Here is a 23,481-nt window from a genome sequence, read left to right as displayed (position 1 = left end):
ATTTTCAAACTAGTTGCAAGTGTGCAATGAAAATAAAGCTGTTCAATTTGAAGCCTCTAGTCTGAAATACCATACAATAATTCTGAAAATAGCAGCTTTTCCATCCTCTCTACCATGGAGGCTCACTCAAATGGTTTCATGAAACCATGCAGAAAGTTGGATCAGAGCAAACCAAGCCATCAAAAAGAGCAAGTTTAGAACCCAACAAGTGTATGGCAGAGACCATCTCTTTAGGCAAATGCAGGGATTTGCTTTGAGTAAACTGCATTTAAACAGCCACTTTAACTGCCTCTTTAGAGGATACCTGTTGCCTCCACCATGCACAATTAGCTTGTTTTCATCTAGCACCAACTCCTAAAAACCTCCCAGATGTCCTCATTTTCTGCAAATGCAGCAGACTTCTTGGCACCCCAGCATTGATGATGGGGCAGATTCACCAGTTTTCTTTAGTAGCTTGCCAATCCTGGCTTTCATACTGGTCCTTTAAGCATGCAGTGAGGTTGTAGGTTGCCAAAATGGGTAATACTTTCTTTTGTGTCTGATCAAATGGTCAAACAGCTGCAAAGCAAATCAGTTCAGTGAGTTCATCTGACACAAAGCTACGGGTTTTTTGGGGGGTGGAGTGTATTTTTCTGAACCAGCGGATCTTGCAGCTGTATAATCACTGATGCAAGGAAGGAACAAGAATACATAGTTGAGAAGGAGAGAAGAAATATGAGAAATCACTAAACTGAGTGTAGGAAACCATGGCTTTAATTCTTCATTCTCATTAGTCTCTACTCCCCGCCTTTCGCTTCTCCTCCTTTTATTTTCTTAGAGATTTCCAGATAGCTTTGCCAGCATCAAGTAATCCCTCTCCTTGTAGTGCAGACTCAAGAAGCCAGACCTTTCCAGGTTCCCTGCAAGACAGCAAAAGCAGTGTTTTTCTACAGCTTCCTACTCACTTCCTTTCGTATTCCTCTTGCCTTCCTTACACAGGTTATTCTCCCAAATTTCCCTGTTTCTGAGCCTCCCATTGCTGACCTGAAGCCAGGAACAAGAGTCACCAAAGTAATTTGTGCTGAAGAGGTAATACAATTCTTATGAACGCTGTCACCTAGGATAGGATAGACTATCTATTTCATGAGGGAATGATGAGCACATCTCAGCTCTCAAAGATTCTTCTTTTTTCATCCTTTACAGTATATGTGAAATTCAAAACCAAAACAAGACTTACTACATTTCTACAGTTTTTAGATGAAGACATGATTAAAATTTATCTGATTTTTTGAGTTACTTCACAGACATGTCAGTACACTTCTAGGTATGAGTAGATCCCATTAGCTCCATCCTGCTACAAGGATGGAGTGTTGCTCACCTACAAACTAGGCAGTGATGTACATTCTCAGGCTTGGTGCAACCAAGTGACTAAACTAAGATAAACTCTGTATTGTGTCTACCAGCCTATAGTTATGTGTTTGGATGAAAAGACAGCAGATGACAACTTATCCACTTGCAAAAAACAATGCAATCAATTAAAAATGGATTATGTGAAAGATAGCTCAAATATTTACATGAAAAATAGGTTTTAAAATTTCCAGATGCAGTAAGTCAAGATACTTCAAGTATCACACTATAGGCTAACCATTCTGTTAAGCTATCACTGTTCTTTATGGACATCAGTAGTGCCAAAGTTTTGTTTATGTGGACATCAGGATGAAACCAGGGAAGTAAATACATTACCTGAAGAAAACATGGAAGAAACTGACTTCTGTAATGACATGACAAAAAACCCTCACCTGCACAATTGTGCAGAGTCCCACAGTAACAAAAGAAATCTACATGCAACTGACACGCTGCCCAAGACATGTGGGAGATGCATTCAACTACCTTACTGCTAAATGTAGTATCTTCCTCATCCCTTTTTCTTTTCAGGATACAGTTTTTCCTCAATCTTTTTAATTTTTTTTTTTATTATTTAAATACATGCAGGTTCAAAAGGCATTTGGCGCTATGTCACTTTTAAAATGTTAAAAATTATTACCCTAGCTTTTGGATAAATATATTTTTGTTACAGCTCCTAGTAAAAGACAGGTGGTTTTTTTTTTTTTTTTGGCCGATGGCTACATACTTTAACTGCACTCTACTGAGCAGGCAAGATTCTGCATCCGCAAATATCCAGTTGTAACATGCTCACGAGATTAATATTTTTTATAGCTTTCAAACTAACCATTCACCAGAAGAGATCAGACAGGTATGGCAATATGACCATTTTGAATAAAGGGATATTCACAATCATATCCTTCAAGGCCTGAGGCACCATTTGTAGCTCACCTTAAAAAAAGAAGAATCTTTGTCATCTGAAGGATGTCTGGTGAGTGTTCACGCTTCATAAATATAATACCATAAGCTAACTGGCACAAACTAGAGTTTTCAGTAGTGTAAGCCAACAAGGCTCCGTGCCTTAAAGAAAAGACAACAGACCCCAAATCTGAATCCTTCCTTTGGACCATCCCAAGCCTGTATTGCTCTGCTCTGCTGATATATATGTGAATCCACTGCCATTTAGAACAACCTCATCAGAGCACAGTGCTGAAAGCCAGTTCTGCAGACTAGCAAACAAACAGCAGATGTATCTCAAGGGATCAAGTTCAGTCTCATCCTAGTGCAGACTGAGGGGGAGGAGGGATATGTAGCATCACAGGGGGATTTTAGATTTTAGAAACAGACTGTCAGGTGACAAAGACATTCATCAATTATTCATTCAACCATTCACAGAAGGATAAATTCTTAGTTTGGTGTTGGAATATTCTCAATTAATTTAGGGTACGAAGTCATTCAGAATGACTGTCACAGAACAACATCACTTAAAAACTCTAACAGCTGAGTAACTGCAGTGCACGTATGCTGTACAGTACTGCTACCAAATGCCTGCAAAGCGTAGGAGCTCCAAACTGACACATTTCAATCACCCACCTGAAAACTCTTACAAACAAGGAAACGGGAGTTAAACTGAGAATAACTGTAAGGAAAGATATAAACATTACCAAGCAGAACAATAGCTGCAGCTGCTATTCACTTTCCACTTATATTTTCTCCTAGCCCTGTAAAATGATTACTGAATTATTACTCTATACATTATTGCTAAATATAATGCACGTTAACTGTAGGCAGATATATTTCAACTGGAAGTATTATAAAACCAGATTTATTTTATATTAATTTATAAAAGTATGCTTCTCAATTTTGTCATATAGTATATTGGAAAAAATTACTATATAAACAATTTTCCCAATGATAAAAATTAACAGCTACAACCACAATTTTAAAAGACAGCTGAAGAGTTCCAGACTTCCACAGCTCCCCCTGCTTTGCCCATGCAAGTTTTTGAGGGATGTGGTGTGACATGTATCACTGAGATGGTCTGGAACTAGACACTACCAAACCCCTTTTGCATCCTGCCTTTAAAAAAACCAACCACACTAGATCAGTGGTCTGATTTCACTTATAACAGAGACTCACATATTTTTACTGACGCTGTAGTCTCCATCTCTGCACTGAGAACCATGGTTCAGAAATGAGCGACCAATGAGCAGCAGCTTAAATCAGGGTTAGCAGGGAGAAAAATCCAAGGCTGCCCTTGCAAAACTTAGAAACTGACGATGTTGAAACTTCTGCTTTTACTCGGGATACATATGCAAGTTCTTGAATGGAATCTACTGTTGTTCCTGCTCAAATGACTACTACAGAAACATCAAATTCTTGTATACCATAAAGATAGATTTGGGAATACCACTGTTGTCTAATAAACATGGCTATGGAGTAGCAAAAGGTTTACTAAAATGAAGTCTTCTCAATTAGTAAACTGTAGTTTACTCTTCATTTTGCTCTGAAACAGAACTGCACAGCAAAACTCAGTTTGCTGCTAAGAACGCTCTACGTGCAAACTTCTACATTTAAGCAAATGGAGCTCTTTCCTCTTCTGTTCTCCAAGCTAGAAGCTAAAAAAAGTGGCATGTAGTAGCAAACTCTACATGAATTAGACAACAAGCATCTGGCTTTTAAAGCCTAAATTACCAATACTTCAATCAGTTCCCCAATCTCAAAAAAAAAGTAGTATCATTGGTATTATTTTTCTGAGGTATATTTGACTTTGTTTATCCTTAAAAACTTCAAGTACTGGTAGTAGGATTACACATAACTCTATAGAGAAACGTATGATTTCTGCTAATACTTTATAAAGAGATGAAAAGCCGTGAAGCACCAAAATTTACAAGTGACATTACAGTTAGAGGAGATCAAAGACAACTGAGTAACTTGAGGAAAACCATAAAGCAAGGTGAATAAGCTAATGTTGATAAATACAAAATTATATGAACTATTCCTATCAAAGTGAACCATATGCCTTCCCATAGCAGGGGGTGGATGATAGAAGCATAACTATAAAGTTAGACACACTTACGTTAAAATGTTTGGCTTGGCATGAAGACTTTGCAGAAGTGCCATATGGGAAAAAAAGTCAGGTCAATGGTACATAAAATAATGTCAATAATTTTAACCACACTCTGAAATAGATGCCCACAGTGCAAAACGTAGACAATTCAGTATACAGTAACAAGAAAACTCAGAGGGATAGAAAACTATCTACTGAGGGAATGAAGATTAAGTGTAGAAGTGGTCAAGAAGAGAAACAAATACTGAATGACAGCAAATGGTTCAGGTTTTTCACTGATGCTCAGTTAAAACAAGAAGAAACCCTCAGACGAGTATTCACAGGCTTCCCGTTGTATGGAAGTACTGCATCTTTATCCAGCACTCTACCATGATGCTAAGATATGATTTTTTTCTCTCAGCGGAAAACATTTCTTCCTGTAAAATCTGCTAGAGGCAAACAATTTTGTCATGAGATGGCAGTATTTCGCATCAAAGTTTACCAGTTGGAGATGCAATTTATATAGCTTTCCTGCCTCAGTTCCCGAAAGACTGAAAATATGACTCAAATGTATTTTAAAAGCTCAAATCCAAAGCTTCAAAGGAATCTCAAATACTGGTCACATCATCATCATTCTTATTCCTACCTTTTAATTTTCTGCCCCATATTCTAGTCTAATTCCAATTTCTGAGCAGGGAAAATTAAGTACACCAAACTCAGTAACAGGCACTAGAACTTCAGGTGTTAAGAAATAAGAGTGGATATGTCAAGAGTAGATTATATCAAATCTACCTAATTTTGTTCTATGACAAGAGCACTAGAAGAAATACATCCTGAATGTAAAGCTTTTGACACTGCCACATGGCCTTCTGACAAGCAGCCTAGATAGCACAGGTGAAAATACTGGGGCAGGGGGAAAGAGGTAACCAGCGTAACTTGTTAGAAAGTTGTAATCAAAGCAGTAGTTAATAGTTCACTTGCATCGAAAGTGCATAACAGATGAAAGCTGGCACCACTGTCAGCCTTTTGTAGATGATGGCTGGGGGCAGGGTAAGGGAATGCGCGTATCACTGAATGGTAGGGCCAGCATTCAGAGATCATGAACTGTAGGACAATCTATCCAAAAAACAAATGCCAAGCTCAAAAGCAGCTGATCCCAACTCAAACTGAACATTGAAGCTTGTCTATCCATCCCAGTGATACCCACTGACTTCGTATTACCTCCACATGCATAATCCTGCCTTGCTTATATTCAAGTTCACCCGGGCTACAAAGATGATAAAAGTCCTGCACTGAAGCAGGAACAAACGCAGTACAGAAGACAACTAGCAAGACGACAACAACTCTGTGGGAAACAACATGAAGTTGGGTTGCCTGTAATCAAAGCACAATTTCCTGTGACAAATAAAAAGGAGGGGAAAAAGAAAAAGATACCTCATTCAACACTCCTGCTTATTTTCCATTTCCCACTGCACTGAAATGCACAATCTTCCCCATCTGCTTAGCTAAAGAAGTGTATCCAGTTTTGTGCACCCCATTTCAAGTTGGATCAATTGAAAAGTCAGAAGAGAGCAACCAAAGCTATGCAAATTTTATGTAGGAGTTGCCCATTTTTGGATACAGAACAGAGACTATGGGGAAGAGTGATAACAGCTGAAATATTGAAGTCACTGCAGAAAAGACAAAACAATAATCAAGAATAACATTTAAAAGCTACTACTACCTTCTTGCCAGGTATCAGACAATATCAATTACATTAATTATTTAAGTGTTACTGTCTCTTCTAAATGGGATACTGGGGTGCTCCTCCTCCCTTCCAAATTCAAACAAACTTCATTTTTTTAGACTTTTTCATAACTACAGATAATAGAAAAAACCTAAATGCTCACAGTTAGGATTTAGATATGTCTGACAGTTAATATGTATATATTTAAATAAGCAACTCTACCACCAGAAAAGTTACAAACTTAATCAGTTATCTTCACTGTGCTTTAACATAAAAGCCCCAAATGAGGAGTTTAAAACACAGCTATCAACAGCAAATCCCCTCAATAACATGAAGTAGTTGAAAAATTACACAATTTTAAGTCTTAACAAAACATAACAATTAATTACTGGTTTAGGGGATTTCCACTTTCAAAATAGAGAAAGCCTGCTCTTGCTTGCACTGTGCAAGTCCAGGAAAACGTCAATGTAATAACTCAGGAAATACACTCATGGATGACAACAGCAGAAAAGAATGCACTTCCAGAACTTGCAAGATTGCTATTGCATATAATGCTTAAATAGTAATTGTAGTTAAGAGGCATATCTTTCCATTTTTAGAATGCCTTACTTAAGCTTCATAAAAATATATACAATTTCAGATAGCTGATACTGAAGGGAACCTTGTGAGCACTGTAAAGTAAGGAAGAGGAAGCAGCTGAGCACCAGGCAGGAAAGCACCTCAAGCCAAACAAAGCCCCAACACCCTTCAGCAGAATAAAGTACTAAAACCAGTCCTGTTGGAAAGGGAGGAATCAACAAGAAACACCCGTATTACTATACCACAGGAATTGAAAATATTTGTTACACATATCATTTATGCTATCTAAAACCAAAACATTTCAGCAAGGTGCTTTAAGTCAGTTGCTGGTTATCTTTTCAGTGTCACAGACAGCAGGATAAATCACAGATGTTAACAGGATATGTATCTATTTGCATTTTTTGCCCTTCTATTTGCGAGAGAGACCACTTCAAATCCAAAAATTTTAAAATTGAGCTTTTCAGTAAAGGCACAGAAGAGGTTCTATAGAGGGTTTAACCTCTTTTTTTCTTTTTCTTTTAAAGCTCACCCAGTACATTCTCTATTGGTTCAGTTCTCATATGACCAGACAGGTAAAGCTGCAAATGCCAGAGCAAATGTTAACATGCCCAGCAAAGGAGGGGCAAAAATAGGCTCAAAAATCTACCTTACACTTCTCTTGTTTAAGGGAAGTTGTATAACACTCCACTTCTTTTGTCAAACAAAGAACAATAAAAACCTAATGAAAAATGTCTGCATTATATAGTCTGCATATAATTATTTCTCCTAATAACATTTTTAAAGAAGTTGCCTCCTTACAACGGCAAATACAGTTTGTAACTTGTTTCTCTACAGTAATGCTGCTGGTTAACTCCAAGTAACTCTCAGCACACCTTCTGATGAACATTGTTTAAATCTTTTTTTACACGTTTTAAAAATAGACTTCAGCGAGGCTATTAACGCAGACTTCAGATCAACATGTCCAAATACGGCAAGGTAAACACACACACTAACATGCTACCTTGTCCCAGTTTTATCCGGTTTTAATACCGGTGCTGTTGCTGCTTGTCGACATCCTCTCGTTGAGCCGCAGGAAGGATATGCCCAACAGTTCTGTCAGACACATGGAACAAGCCAGAAGTCCCTTGTCATTTGCGGTCACCTTAAAAGGGAGCATTTACTTGCAACCGAACTGCCAGAGTAACCCCATGCCCGTGCTGTTCTGGAGAGTTTCTGTCCTCAGGCCAGCGAGGCGGCACGCGGGGCTCCGAGCAGCGCTGGCCCTCCGCGCGGGCCGGCCGCCGCCGAACAAAGCACGCGTGCCTGCCGCAGCGACACGCGGACACCGACGAACCGCGCGGGCCCAGGACGACCCAGGCTCCCTCCCAGGAGGATCATCCCGCCCATCCCGCTGCCGGCGCCGGGGACAGCGGGAGGACCTCTCGGCACCGCGACGCTAGGCCTGCCCGTCGGCACGGGGTCGGGCCCGTCCCCGAGGCGGAGACCGATGCCAGGGAGCCAGCCCTCGCCTCGGCGAAGCCCGCCTGAAATGCTCTCAAAACCAGGGTCATCACCGTCACTACTCCTATCCTCAGTAGGAACTGGAAACACAAAGCATTTAAACGAAGGAAAACGTAGTAGAACTGGCACGGGACAAAGCTCTGACACAAGGTTGGGTACTTGCTCCGTACTTGCCACCAATAAACACGCCATGGGTGCAGGCCATCTTTAGACCTCATTATCCCCAAATAAGTCTTCATGAAAGTGAAACACTTCATTTGTTGGAATGGCAACACGAACTTCAGGTTTCGCACTGAATGCTGAAGAACTGATGATCTAACCTGGCTGATGACCTATTTGCAAAAGATGGAAAGGCTTGTGTCCATGCCAAGTACAGCATGCTCAAAGCCACAAATTTTCAACAACAACAAAAAGAAGTCCTCCTTAATAAACTAGTGATTCAGTGACTTCACAACAGACTGTTTTGTGACATTTCCAGTTTATTAGTTAAAAACTTAATCCATTGGTGAATTTTAAGACACACTGACCAAAGCAAATTCAAAAGATAGGAATAGTCACGTTACCAGCTTTCAACTTCAGTGAGAAGTCATCTCTCTGGAGACTGTTCATTCCTGTAATTGGTTTTCCTTCATGTGAAAAAGGACAAAGTTTACAGCATAACCATTAATGTTTTTTAGTGACTCTCCAACAGCAGAGAAGCGATAGCTGCTAGTCGTGGCCACTCCAACTTTGGGGTGGAAGCTCTATTAGAAACAAATACCACTGGAAACTTGGTCCTATAAGACCTAGCTTTTCTAGACATGGATTGCTGCATGAATAATCATCACAATGGTGGGGCACAAGTATTCATTTCACGGATATGGTGACAAAAGAGCAATTAAACCAACAAAAAAGGTTACTTAAACTCGAGCCTAAAAGGACAGAAACAAATCAGTTGCCGAAACAGCCGTGGACCACATTGTTATGGACTGACTTAGATTTTTAATGGAAGGGTAATTTAAGTAGGCAGACCTGTACCTGAAGTCGTCCATTTGAGAAGAACAAACCGTACAAAATAGAAAACAGTGTGGTGAAATCAACCAGCTGAGCTCAGTAGAGCTGTCTGATGCTAGTGCTACCAAATAAATCTGTATCTATCCAAAGCGGTGGAAGGGATGATGCACAGAGCATGCAAGGTACATCTAAGCCAACAAAGAATTACTTATCTGGGAAGCATACCTACTTTAAGAGAGATACAAGTGAAAAAGTAGAGCACCCTAAGGTGAGAGGAGAAATCGACATGTGCATGAATTTTGAGAACTGTTGTTTTCCAAGTCAAATAATAATGGAATTATGTGAAAGTTACAGACAATCAAGCCAAACAAGACTTGCTAAAGCAGCAAAGAAATTCCAAGAGTAACAAAAACATTTGTCTGTAGAGGCAACACGGTCAGGTAATACCCTACCAGTTACCTATGACAGAATAAGCTAGACATGGTCTCTATTGTCAAATGATCATGATTATGTATTCAGCCTGTTTATGGGAAGGAAGACAAAATGTAGAGTTAATGAGAAGCTCCATCTGGAAAAAAGTTTCTCCACTAGGAATGCCCTTGTGATTGATCCTATTTAACATTGTCAAAACAACTGGCCTTCACACAGCTTCCAAATTTGTGGGGGCTTTGGTAGGCAAAAAGGGCTTGGGGCATTAAGCAGGCATGTCATGATGGAAGACTTTGAGGAATTAATCTTGCTGCTGTTCTTTACGCACTCCACAGATGGTGACCAATGAAGTTTCTGTAACAGACAATAAGGTCACAAAGAAGTGACTGGTGAGAAGAATATGGACTTACTAGCTGTCCCTGTGAGATGGCCACAGTAATGGCACATGCCATTGTACAATACATCAAAAATACGCTTCCAGCAGAGATTCTGAAATGTTGCTTCCATTATAATGAAATACAAGTTAACCCACTGCCTGGCACAGGTGTTGGTTCTCACATTTGCAGCTGGTTGTGCTGGTCCGACTGAATTCAAAGGCTGTCACGATAAAGGGACCAAACCCTCCTTTTTGACAGGCAGAAACCTTATAAAACGAAGACTGAGGAGATACTGTTTTCTATGAATACTTGGGGGTAAAAATGAGGATAAGGAGACATTTGAGAGAAGATCAAATACGTCTTAAATGACCATAAAGAAATTTAACTCTGCACCTATAAATTAGGAAATTTCTCAGTGTAATGAACATCTTGGAAAAGTGAAAAAAATATACTGAATATATCACTTGAGAATACAATTATTGGTAGCTATTTTCTTCACTGTTGTAATTGCACTGCTAGGATCCTGAGAGTGGATTCCTGTCATACTGGTATACCTGATTTATTTTTTCTTATTTATACAAATAAAATCATATCTACCATAAGGGAAGTCAAACTACTTCAATCACACAGTTAAAACAGCAGAAAGTAGCCAGCTCCTCTGGGATGCGTTTACAGTCAGTATTGTTTTGATTCATATCCTGCTGGCATCTTTGCAACTGGAAAATGTTAAGGCCAAATCAAGGTGATTTGCTTGCTTTCCTTCTGTGGTAGGGCCATTTCAGTTAGGGCTCTTGAATAAAATACACACAAATATCTTCATACAGTAGCTGAACTTATTAATAATCAAAGCTATTACTACATTTAGCATCCACCCACAGCACTCTAACAACGCCGAGTACATCTGGACATCCACAGGATTTTTAGAATCACATGTTCAGGTTCCACCATGTTTAAAGGTACAAATTGGCATTTGAAAACAATTAGTTCAAGCCACTGCATCTCCCTCTGCTAGTTTTATGCTAAAGACCTCACATTTCGGTTTAAGTTCACCTGGGATTAAATGGGCATCTGATCCTGTCTGTTCAGCTTAGAGCTAGTCAAGGTGGTCAAGGCCATAGCTGCTCTAACCAATCCAAAATCAGTAGCACAGGAGAAAATCTACACAGACGTAGTTGTGTCGTCATAAATGGTAACTTACTTGGAGATGCTGAATGTCCCCTACCCAAGTAAATCTGCACACGTAAATCACCATTCTATTTGAAGATAACACAAACCTACACATAGATCCTATGCTGCATAAAGTTTGACAGCCACATATTCTTTCATCTAGATGAAGAAATGATCTTGACATTGGCCAGGCAAGAGGCACAGTCACTGCATCTCCTAATACATGCTTCGAGATAAAAAAGGCAAATGGAAATAAAAGCAGACACTAGCACCACATCATTCAATGCTACTAGGTCCACTTCCAGTATACTGGCCAAGAATAATTATATTGAACACTAGCTCTACCTTCAAGGAAAAGCTGGGTGGAAAGCTAATGTGCACTTAAAACTGAAAAGGCGCGGTTTTTGTTTGTACATCTATGAAGTCGTAAGTCTTACAAATTTCAACACATTACATCATGACAACATCACACCAAACTGCTTCACATTCCTATTGAAAAAATACACTGGCAAGAAGTCTAAACTTTGGACCATACAAGGCTGTCCATCAGTAAGGTCCTTTAAAGACGAACTAAGTCACCAATACTACTGTAAAGATAGCTGCTCACTCCGTGCACTATATAAAATATTATTAAATGCATTAAAAATAAGAAAGCATTATATTTCAAAAAATAGCATATCCTCGGTTATAAGCATTGTCTTCAGCTTGGATTGTCCTGTTTCAAACCAAGACTGAAAAAGCCCAAGTATCAAATGCATGTAGTAAATCCAGCTACCCACGAGAACTTCAGAAAAGCTACACTGCATCAGACTAGAGATTCATCTAGCATGATAATCCTGACTGATGATGGCCTATAGCAGGTGCCTGAGAAAAAAAAGATGCAGTTCTGTATCCCCAGGTTTCTCTCCCAGCCACCACAAGGAAACAAGTCGGCTGTACAAACAAGACAGCTTCCAATCTTGAATTACTAGATTCAGCTGGATTATGGGAAGTTAATGGTAAAGCAGATAAAAAGTCCCAACTTACAATATCTTTTAAAACATGGCATAAAATGAAGGAGAAATATTTTGAAGGAACACAGAATATTAGCTGTTTCCCAGGGGTGTCCCCCCCCCCATTCTGTAAAGAATCTTCTTTTAAAACCTTTAAATACAAGTGCCAGATTCTTGCACAAAAGATGCTGAAGAACAGTAGTTATTAATCTGTTGTCTGGAACCAAAACTTGACTCTGAAATACAGGCCAAGCAAGCTTAAGGGCTTTGAATTTCAGTAGACTATACTCTTCCATAAGGATTTTCACCTGATGCCTTAGTTTAAGAAATGATAAAACCCATTGACAAGTGTAAATATAAAAGGCAGCGGTTTGACAGGAGGGTTGATAAAATAAAAGTTGTAAAAACTGAGGAAGTTAAGAAGATTGTTTAGTTATCACAACTACATCTTTGCTCTCCTTCTGTTTGAGGCTCTTATAAATTGCCAGAGCAGAGGCTCTGTAGTCAGTTGCTAATTAGTTAATGAATCTTAGTAGAATGACATTGCAGAAGTTTCACACTTAGTATTTATTCATACCAGGGGGAAAAGGACACACCACACGAAGTTCTAGAATTAGAAGGCATTTTTGCACCCAAGAGAAAAATCTCTAGCCTGGCTATAATTCTGTGCAACATGCAAATCATTTCAGTCAGCTAGAGGCTATTTTTAAGTTAGGAGACCGCAGCTAAGGCAGCCTCCATGAGATCCTGGGCAAGGAGGGAATGAGCAGGAATGGAGTTCACGCAGTAGTATATCCTGTCTCCCCTTCCTCCAACATGTTTAAGTTTGCCCATCTAGAGACTTGGAAGTGAGACAGACACATCAAATATTTTGAAAGAAAAGCCTAAGCAAGCAGGTGGCTGTTTGCCACACAGACAACAGTAACATGCTTTTACCAATTGCCTGCTTGTTTCAGTGAACCTGGGGGAAAAAAGTTTGCTTTGGATCATACAGAACCAATCGTTACCTCCAAAAGAAGCATGAAATACTGAAGAAGTTACCTGCTTAGTGTTAGCGGTCCTTGATTTTGTAAGAAAAAAATCCTATACAAGTAAAAGAATGTGTTTGACTGTTGGACTGTGAGACGAAGTATTTCTGAGCTGCTATTCTGATGACAAAACGCGACTGAAAGAGGTGGTGTCGTAAGTTTTCATACAGTGACGTTCTTCTAAAGCGTGGTCAATCTCAGCTTCCATTCACAAGGAAAAGATAACGTTTATGCCTCAAAATGCAGAAAGTTGTCTGCATAGCAAGATACTTTGTTTTCACAATACTCAGTCATAACATGCAAGTTTGAGAACAATCAATTCAGAAAGACATTATTCAGTAAAGACCAGGAAAAAAAGCCCCAACAAACATTAAGAAGTTGAGGACTCACAGGTGTTCTTTAACACAACAAAAACAGCAATTTAAAATCCACCTGCTACAGACTGCTGCAGAAATGTTTCTATTGGTGACAATACTGTTTTTACCATTTGTAGTGATACATCCTGACATTAAAGTTGCATGCAAATTAACTAGCCTACCAACCTGATATTTTTCCATCAACTGCTTTAATCTGCAAAGATGTGCACACAGGAAGGACTAAGTAACTATATAAATGAGCTTTTAATCAGATGGTCTTATTGAAACTGTTAAAACTTGAACATGTGAAAATAACATCACACAGTTTGCAATGCTATACATAAAGTATTACTTTCAACTTCTATAGCAAAAAATATTTGGAATATTACCATCCTAAAATATTTTTGTTCTGTTGTAATATGATGCCTGTGATGCTTTCAGATTAATGGAAAACAAAGGAAAACTCTGGAAAAATTGCAATAACTTATCTTTGCTATCTGGAACAAAAAAAAATTGTATCTTCCTTTTCTATTTCAAATTTCAGTCCTTCTGAAATATATTACTTAATATTCATATTATAGAATAAATCAATATACTAGTAATACAAGACAATTTAATGATAAAACATAAAATAATACAATGAACTATATCACTAAAACAGCATTTGCTCAAATTCAAATAAGGCAAGGCTTCTAGACCTGATGAACTACACAATTCCTAAAAACAGGCAAGATGTGATTTAAAGTATCTTCTTTTACATCTGTTACAGTAAAAAAGATATAAAAACCCTAGTCATTATGAATACCAATAAGTATATTAAGTTTAATAAAATGTGTTATGTTCCTACACTGTGCAAGTAAATTTTCAGACTTTATTACTGCAGCAGCAACTGATTGAAGGGCAGTGGTCTTCCTGCTCCTTTCTAAGCACTCGGTGTTGGCCAAAATAAAACTCAGTAGCTCATCAGCCAAATCTAATTCCTGTATTCAGTCTGCCTAGCTAATTCAATGTATTTTGAGTTACTGACTACCTTTGGGGTGGGGTTTTTTGTTGTTTGGTTTGGGGTTGGGGTTTTTTATATTTATTTAATTTTTATATCAGTGTCAGTACATGACTTGGTGAATTTTTTGTCTTGCTTAAAAATAACCTCTGTGTTCCACAACAGTATTAAAAAACTCTCTCAAGACTGGAAGACTGATTACGTCAGTCTGAACAAAAAAGCATCCCACAACAGGCAGTGTTCTCTACCAGAACTTCCTTAAAAAATGTCAAGTCTTTGAACCAGAGTAAGTTTTGTGTCAGTCTTTCTGTTCTGTAAAGAATTCTAAACAATGATTTTTAAAAGTATCTTCTGGAAAAGAATGTATTTAATTGCAGTGAAATCTCACAAATCTCAGCGTATGCTGTTGCTGTGATTTATGCTAAGAAACAATGGCAAGACTAAGAAAACTTAGTAATTTTCTTTCTTTAGTGGATAGCCCAAATAGCACGGAGCAGACAGACACATCTCACAGATCTATGAGTCAATCTGAAATTTCTGGGTTCAGTGTTTTTTCATCTCTTGTTTGAAATATAAACACGCTCCCAGAAACAAGTGATGTATTGTATCAATCATTTCACATGCCAATATTTTCTATTGCAGCTAAAATATAGCACTGGTTATTTTCATTACATTAGTTATGAGGACAAAGCTTGATATCAAGGATATAGAGCAGCAACAGATGGCAAATTCTGCTAGTGTATGTTCAATTAAGGCTGTATCAAATAATATAGACCAACAACTCAGCATTATTACTGGATCACAAGCACCCTGGATGAAGGTATGTATTATAAAAAGTCACGTTCTTCCTATCTTCCCCTCCACTTGTTTCATCTATCTGCTTAAGTTTTGCCTTTTTGTTTGTAAGCTTTATGGAGCATGGATTTCCCTCTACTTCATAGAAGGGCACATCAATTTGTAGTTTAGGCACTACTACAGTACAAATGAAATCTCCTTTCATGATACGCTATCATTTTGATACTGTCGTCTTATTTCTTAATAACAAAATCTTGCAATTTTGTTTTTCAATAAAAACAAGATGAAAATATTAACTCTTCTTAAGAACTGTCTCCCTATGTATCTTTAGATACCATGCAAGACTTGAGTAGCAATCTCCAAAAGACAATCGGTGAACAGTACCACACAAACAAATCTGTACACAGAATTTCTCCAATTAACACTCCAGCACTTCACTTGTTCAGAAGCCCTTGAAATCAGTTGCATTATGTACACCATCTAGGTTTTATTTTTGTGAAAGATATGAAACACTTCATTTTTAAGCATGTTACAATGACATGGAAGTTAAGGGGTTATCACTTGTCTGAAATTGTTTCAGAGATCAGTGGGTTTTTTTGTTTTTTTTTTTAGATGGGAATTACTACAAAACCTGCCACTACAAAGTAAAAGAGTTAATTCTAAGCAGAGATATTGTACTGAATTTCAGCATATTAGGTAACATATATCAGTACCAGCATTGTATGCACAAATCGATCCAGGAAGAAATATCTGGGAATTTGTATCCTGTGCTCACACTGTATCAGCAACCGAAAGTTTCCAAAGGATATCTCAAAGAAAGCAGGGAGTCTGCCGGCTGACCCAGCTACATACACACTATGTCCCAACCCACAAGCAAGCTTCCGTAAACCATACTCCACATGAACAGGCTAATGGGAACGATTACCAGTTTACTAGTTTTCACCAGATTCACCTGCATAACAACAAATACAAGAATACTCAACTCACATGTTGTACAGTAAACAGAAAATTCTGCCAATACAAGATGACAAAGAACATGTTTTTGGAATTGAAGAGATTTCCTTTAGGAGTGCTAAGGATGCATTGCCTGCCACCACCTTTCTGGGCAGGAAGACAGAAATCCTCAACAAACTGGAAAGTCTCCTGTTCACATTAAATTTCTAACAGAGATGGCGTTAAGTAAAATCATTCAAGCAAATTAAGATATAGATTAGATGCTTTCTACTTGGACACGTGTAATGCAAATGCTTTTGAGTACATTTACAAAAAAATGTTAAAAGTATGGCACAGGTGATAGCCTAAGGCTTTCCACACCACATAGGTACCATAATGAGGTTTTGTTAAGAAGGTGAAGAGAGGAAAAGTTTTTGGCACCCACACAAACAAACAGAAATCCAGAATTTTTCTAACACTTCTTCCCTGTTCCCTTACTGCTGAACCTCGTTTGAGAAAAGGCAACATCTGGCACCACACACTCCAGCTCCTCCTTTTCCTCACTTGCTCCCCAGATCTCTGCTGCTACTTACCCTGCCTGGCACTAGAAAAATTGCTCCCACCTTCTTGCCTTCAGCCCCTTCATCTCCTTCCAGGACATTCTTCTCCCTCTTGCTCCTACTGCCCCTGGAGATGGCTCCAGCTAAGCTAAGGACATTTACTGGACCGAACCAAGGCTGTGCAGAGCCGCTCTTGCTGCATTTTGTCCGCTGCCAGCTAGCACAAGTACTCTCTGGACAAGTGAATCCCACCAGAGCTTTCCTACTTAATGCTCCGAGATGTACCTCACTCATAAGGGAATGGGGACCTGGTGCTCTAAACTCCTATTTAGGAATTCAACTAACAATAAAGGCTAGCTAATTATACAACCTACGCAGTATCTATGAACCATCTGCTCTGCAGATCCAATACCTAAAGGGTAATTTTATTCACTGCCCACAATTACCACCCCACAGTTGCATAAACAGTAAGTACATTAAAAATCCCCCCATTGAGCTGTGATGCAGAAAGCAAGTTTCAGCTCGTACATCTTCAAAGGATTTACAACAGATTCCTCTTTTCTCTTTAATAATGAATTAATCGCAATACCAATCAGAATATTAGATTGTCTATAATGTTGATTTAAGGTTCACAAAACCCCACTACATTTCAGTTAGAACACTTAGATCACAAGTCTTTTATAAGCAGAAGGCCCCACTACGTGGGGGTGGGGTGGGGGGAAGAAGTCTTAATTTTAATTATTCCTTGAAGAATGGATCAATCACTCTCAAATAAAGTAATAACTCACAGTTTTATTTTCTCCACTAAAATAAAGTTGCAGTTAAAATGATTTTTAAAAGCCATTAAACAGGAAGTTGAGTGGTCGTCAATTTCCAGTGCTAGGTAAGAACTTTGTAAAATGCTATGCAGGTTAAAAGGGGGGGGGGGGGGGGGGGGAAGGAGATATCTGCAAGAGATGGCCATGGAGACATTTCGGAGAAAAACAGTAATTTCTTTTTCTTTGTAACCACAATATCTTAAGATTGCAATAACAGGATGAAAACACATGTGTATTAAAATTATGCCTTTTTTTTTTTTTTTACATTTCTGTTAAAAAGGCACCTTGTTTAAAAATACTGAAAGACTAAGAACGGATTTTCCCCAACTTTACCCAAAGTGATGTTGTCTCCATTTGCCTGTAAGAGTGGGATGCAACGAAAAGGACTAGAAAGTTAAAGATAGCCACAGAAATTCTCCACGGATCACTTCAACCAAAGCTTCTGCCTTTGCCATTCACTCTGCTGACTCAAGAGGAGGAAAGGCAAGGCAAGGCAAGGCAAGGCAAGGCAAGGCAGGCAGCAAACTGGCTGAGCTGGTTCATAGAGTCCTGCTCTCCCAGCCCAGCGCGAGACACTGCTCTTGAGGGAGGGAGGGAGGGCTGACTCAAGAAGCCGATCCTGAAAGGAGGACAAGCCTGCGCTAGAGTCACCTCCCTGACCCGGTGACACATGCCCACTCCCCGACTGGAAAGGCACGTCCTCCTGCCTTTTAGTGGCTCGGAGAGCAATTAAACCTCTGCAGGATACCATTCGAAGAGCCTTCTCCTTAAGCCTTTCCTTTTAATGAGAGTGCTGGGGATTTCATAATTAAAAAAATAAATAAATTCATCTACTGTGAAACTGAAGGAGTCCTTCCTTCCTCCTGAAAGGCATGTGCCTCTCCTCCGCCTTGGAAGAAAAAGGAGCGAGGTACTAAGGGCAGAGAGGGAAAGAGGCAGCGAGCGGGAAAGGAGCAAAGGTCTGAACACTGGTGCCAGCTGCACAGATTTTAACTGACAAGAAGCTGCGGTTTTCTTCTGTGCAAGCAAGAGCTTTGGGAAGGTCACCAGAGGCAGTTTTCAGCTGTCCTCATCCACCTCCTCCCTCCCTCTGCAAACCTCCCCTGAGCAGAAGAACGAGTATTCCGTTTGAGTAAAAAGAACATGAAAAGTTGTCCAATGAACTAGGACGTATCACAGGCCTTAGGAATCGGAAAAGCTACCAAGCACACCCAGAGAACCGCTTAGTGCTGGCAGTCCCTCCAGCTCCGTTTGCAAATTCGTTAGGCACAGTTCTGCTGCAGGAACCAAGCGCAGTTTTACAGCAAGAAGGGCTGTTTCCACAGGCTCTGGTTCTGTGCTCAGCTGTTGTTATGTATTTGCTCTCCATCTCGACCAGTATTTGGACTGCCTTATTGTCAGCAATATTTGCAAACAAGCTAGGAACAGTAGCAAGCAATATTTACAAGCCATGCCCAAAACTCCAGTTTCAGGTCTGGCTTTCTATTTACTTGCACATAAAGCTATGCTAGCTCAATTCTCTTTTTTTTTTCCCCTCCCTAATTAATAAAGTTTGAACCAGTTCAGTTTACTGTTGGAGTGACAGTACATGCCATATTCATCATGATTTGCTGTCTTACTTTCACTAGAGGAAAACCCCCCACAAACCTAACAAAAAACTCTGAAAATTCCAGAATTTTGAACCGCACTAACAGGAGTTACTCAGGAGATGCACACGCGCTTTTTACACGAGATGGCAAAACACGTACTTTCTGCAGCAACTTGTTACAAGTTGTTTCCCACCAAACCCTGGCAAATGAAGTTACTGTTCCGAAGTCCTTAGCTCGGCAGCCTCTCGCCCGGTGTTTCTGCACGCCGGCAGCACGCGGATGCCAGGCTGAGCCCTCAAGGAAAGGCAGGCACAGAGGGGCTACCTGGCACAACAGGGTCCCAGGTCACCATCAGGGTTTCCCTGCCACGACACCAACTAAAACCTTGCGTATTGTTCATAAAAGCCCCACTGCTTATGGGGACTGCTCTAACTAAGTTGCAAATGGCTTAAAAGGAGTGCACCTCTGTATGAGGCATCCAGTTTTAACCTAGGCTCACTGATTTGAGTGAAAATAATAAGAAAGTAAATGAGAGCAATACAAAATATGTCTGATAACAGGCTCATAGTTTTTTTTTTTTCCCAGACAAGTATCATGAGTTCTGCTTGCTTTTTAGGGGTCTTTTCTATACCATATTACAGTAACTACCTTCTGTTAATAAACCCAATTATTCTTGATTACACTTATAACAACTTCATTAAGCTCACTGAGATCCCTGAAGTAGTCAGTGCTTTCTTGCACCAAATAAATAATCGGATAAATGCCTGCAGAACTTGCTCATTTTCAGCATCACAATTAGGAAAAAAAACCCAGCAAAATTAAGACGGTACTCACAGAGTCCCACCTTTTGGAATTGCTTTAGCCTTTCATCTGTTATACATGTATTTAAATAATCTACATAAAGTGAAGCAGAAGTGCATAAAGTTCTTATTTATGTTTCCTGTTTTGTAAATATGCAGAGTGTTTCTTCCACTGAGGCTTCTCTCACAATGCATGCGGATTTCCTATACTGAACACCTGACACAGCTTACTAATTAAGATTACGATTACTTTTACATAGCACATGCTATCGTTCAATACAAAAAATACCCCAAAATGCATTATAGATGCTATTTTGCTGGTACATGAAGCTGCTATAAAAAAAGTAATGTATCATATCGCTTTCCATGTTTACATTGTCTGACTGAATTCATCTGTTCATTATAAAAGGATCCTGCATTACTATTTAAAAAGAGCAAACACCAAAAGGTGTGTTATATTGTCAACATTTTAAGAAAAATCAGAACAAATTCTCCCCTCTTATAAAAGACTACTCTCTCACAAAACTTGCTCCAACTATGTTTTATAGCAGAACTTCTATTATTATTACTGCTATATATCCTTAACATCTAACAAGACAAAAGGAAAAAAGAGATCGGTTTTTTTTCTGGAAAAGGCCCATCAGCTTTTCTACCTTAATTAAAAATATTAATAGCAACGTATTTCAGTAGCATGATAGCACTTTACAAGCAATTTAAACAAAAGGAGAAAGTTATTGCAATCTGTCTTTTCACAGACAGGTTACATTCATTTGCATGTAATACTGTAATATTTAACTGAGACGCTACAGCATGTCAGTGCCAGCAATAAGCTTTTGCCCCGAAAAACAGACTCCTCCCATTTTAAATGGGACGGACAAGACTAAATTAGCATATCTCCATAGACGATAATCAAGTACATTTAGTAGGTTCCCATATTTTTATCTCAGTGAACGTATTATTTGGCGTTTACCTCAAAAATACAGTTATTTAGTCAAAGGGGAAAATGTTGTCATCCTTGTCTTCTCCTAATCTCTAAACTCCCAAGTTATCAAAAAATGAGAAGGCTGAAAAAACTGAAAAGCTAGTTAATGAAACATTAGCACTGCATGTCCAACCACACCTTTTCCTTCAAACAGTCAAGTCTTGAAGCAATGACTAATGTAAAACTAACACGGAGCAGAAGGTTATTAAAAAAAAGAACAGAGTACAAAGGTCTGCGGGCCAAACACAAGCACTTTAGAAACACACAGTTGTTCTTTGGTGAGATATTGATGCACTCTGAGGCGTTAGCTGGGAGGGAAAAAGGACCAGAGAGGGCTCAATTCTGAAACTCTTTTTTTCTGTGGCATTTGGCATTTCTACCTTCCACACAAATCACAATCACATAAATAAAATTTTTTGCTGAAACAGCCCGGGGTTCAGCGTCAGGACCAATGTTATTCTTCGGAGGCTTGGTTTCCCAGCTGTCCTAGCCTTAGGCACAGTAGTTGCATTCAGCAATTTGTATCTACAGATACGCTGACACTTCTCCTCAGACCACTGCAAAGTGCCGTAGGTACGGGCAAGCCCGCTTCATCTCCAAAACCCATCAGCTCGCAAACGTCCACGTGTGCCACAGCCCGCACCTAGATGGGCTCGCACGGTGCATGCGCTGCTTCTCTCCTCCTTCTTTTCATGTCTTCGATCAGAGACGGGGGGAAAGACCAGCAAAAAGTTACTGCCTCCAACAGCCCTGCTGCTCCCGCTGCGCGGGCGGGGGACCCTCTGCCGGCTCCCCGCTACCGGGCCAACGGCACCGACCCGAACGCCAGCGGTCGCGCAGAGGTTAACCAAGAAATTCACACGTTCGCATCGCGTTCGAGGAGCACAGCGACGGCAGCCTGCCTCAGAGCCGGGGGCAGGAGGCAGCCCGCCACGGAAACACCGTTCGTGTGGCCAAGCACGCTGCCCGCCGCTCCAGCGCGGTCCCCCCGGCGGAGACCGGCGCGGTCCCCGCGGGGCGCTGCCCCTGCCCGGGCGAGAGCACCGGCCCGGCCCGGCGACACCCGCGATTCCCCAAAGTTTCCGCCGTGCCCCCGCCCGCCCGCCCGCCCGCCCTGGCGGCGGCACCGCCCCGCGCCCCCGGCTCCGTAGTGCTGCGGCCCCGGTACGGCGCGGTACGGCGCTCCGGCGGGGCGGCCCTGCCCGCTGCGGCTCCCGGCTCCCGCCCGCCACGCCGCGCAGACGGCGCCCTTCGGCGCGGCCGCTGGCCGCGCATCCGCCGCGGGCTCGCCCGGGAGGGAGGCGGCCGCGCCGGGCTGATAGGCGGCGGGCCCGGCCGCGACCCCCCCCCCCGCTGCGCGCTCCGCGGCCCGGCCCGAGCGCACCTGCCCCCGCCGCGCACCGCCCGCGGGCTCCCGCGCTCCGCCGCCCGGCGCGGAGCCCGGGACAGGGGCCGGGCGGCGGCGGCACCTCCGCCCGCAGGGCCCGCGCGGCCGGGCAGCGGGCGGCAGCGCGGGCGCGGAGGGCACGCCAGGCTCCGCCCGCGCAGAAGGTGCGCGGCGCAGGCGGGCAAGCGGAGCCGCGGAGAACGGCAGCGGGTCCGCCCGTAGACGGCGGCTCCTCGGCCCCGCTGCCCCGGGCCCCCGGCGGGCTACCGCCGCCGACCGCCGCCGCCGCGCCTCCCGCCTCGCTCGCTCGCCCCCGTCCGGCCCGCGGCCTATCCCCCAGCCCTGGCCCACTCACCGCGCGGAGGGAGGCGGAGGCGACGGCGGCGGGGCGGCGCGGCCGGCCCCGCTCAGCGCGCCGGCGGGCCGCGGCGGGCCCTAGCCTGGGGTCTCCATGGTGGCGGTGGTGGCGCCGGCGCCGCCGAGCCCCGCCGCCCGCTCCGCCTGGCCTCGCTCCGCCCCGCCCGCGACGTCAGCGCAGCGCCCTGCCCCGCGCCCGCGCCCATTGGCCGGGCGCGGCACAGGGCGGCGCTCCATTGGCTGCTGCCTCGCGTTAAACCCGCCAACGGCGGCGCGACTTGAGGTTGCCATGGTTACCGATGCTGTGAGGCGGCGGAGTGGAAGGCGCTGCCGTCCCCTCAGCGCGGGGGGCGCGGACGGGCCGGGACGCCGCTGCCGGCGGCAGCAGTAGCAGCAGCGCCGGGCGGGGGGACGCGGCGGCCCCGCATCGCGCCCGGGGCGGTCGCAGGCGGGAGCGCCCGCTGGGCGGTGCCGCTGGGGCGGGAGGCTCCTCCGGCTCCACCGGGGAAGCCCGCCGGCCTCCTCGCGGTGAGTGTCCGTGCGCGGCGCGGGAGCGGGCGGGGCGCAGGTGGCTGGAGCAACTGGTTGCAAAATGGCCGCTGCGGCGGTGCCCGCGCGGGCCGCCAAGGCCGCCGCCGGCCGTGGGTGCTGGTCCCGGTCCCCTCGCCGTCGGCCGGGCTCTCCCGGCGAGGCTGGCCGCCG

At 42.4% G+C, this 23,481-nt stretch overlaps 2 protein-coding genes across 3 annotated transcripts in view; one reads left to right on the top strand and one right to left on the bottom strand.

The window, feature by feature from the left end:
• PKP4 (plakophilin 4) overlaps positions 1–22,925 on the bottom strand; it is a 108,732-nt gene extending 85,807 nt beyond the window's left edge. Inside the window, exon 1 of the mRNA XM_052792512.1 lies at positions 22,778–22,925. The gene's annotated coding sequence lies outside the window, so the exon portion shown is untranslated. The remainder of the gene's footprint in view (positions 1–22,777) is intronic.
• A 235-nt stretch (positions 22,926–23,160) lies between these two features.
• The window catches only part of CCDC148 (coiled-coil domain containing 148), an 82,496-nt gene continuing 82,175 nt past the window's right edge, over positions 23,161–23,481 (top strand). For both annotated transcript variants that reach the window (XM_052793127.1, XM_052793126.1), the window contains exon 1: positions 23,161–23,307. The gene's annotated coding sequence lies outside the window, so the exon portion shown is untranslated. The remainder of the gene's footprint in view (positions 23,308–23,481) is intronic.

Source organism: Harpia harpyja, chromosome 7 (genome assembly GCF_026419915.1).
Source record: "Harpia harpyja isolate bHarHar1 chromosome 7, bHarHar1 primary haplotype, whole genome shotgun sequence".
In the NCBI taxonomy this organism is placed as follows: domain Eukaryota; kingdom Metazoa; phylum Chordata; class Aves; order Accipitriformes; family Accipitridae; genus Harpia; species Harpia harpyja.
This window is presented reverse-complemented; position numbering and strand designations above follow the sequence as displayed.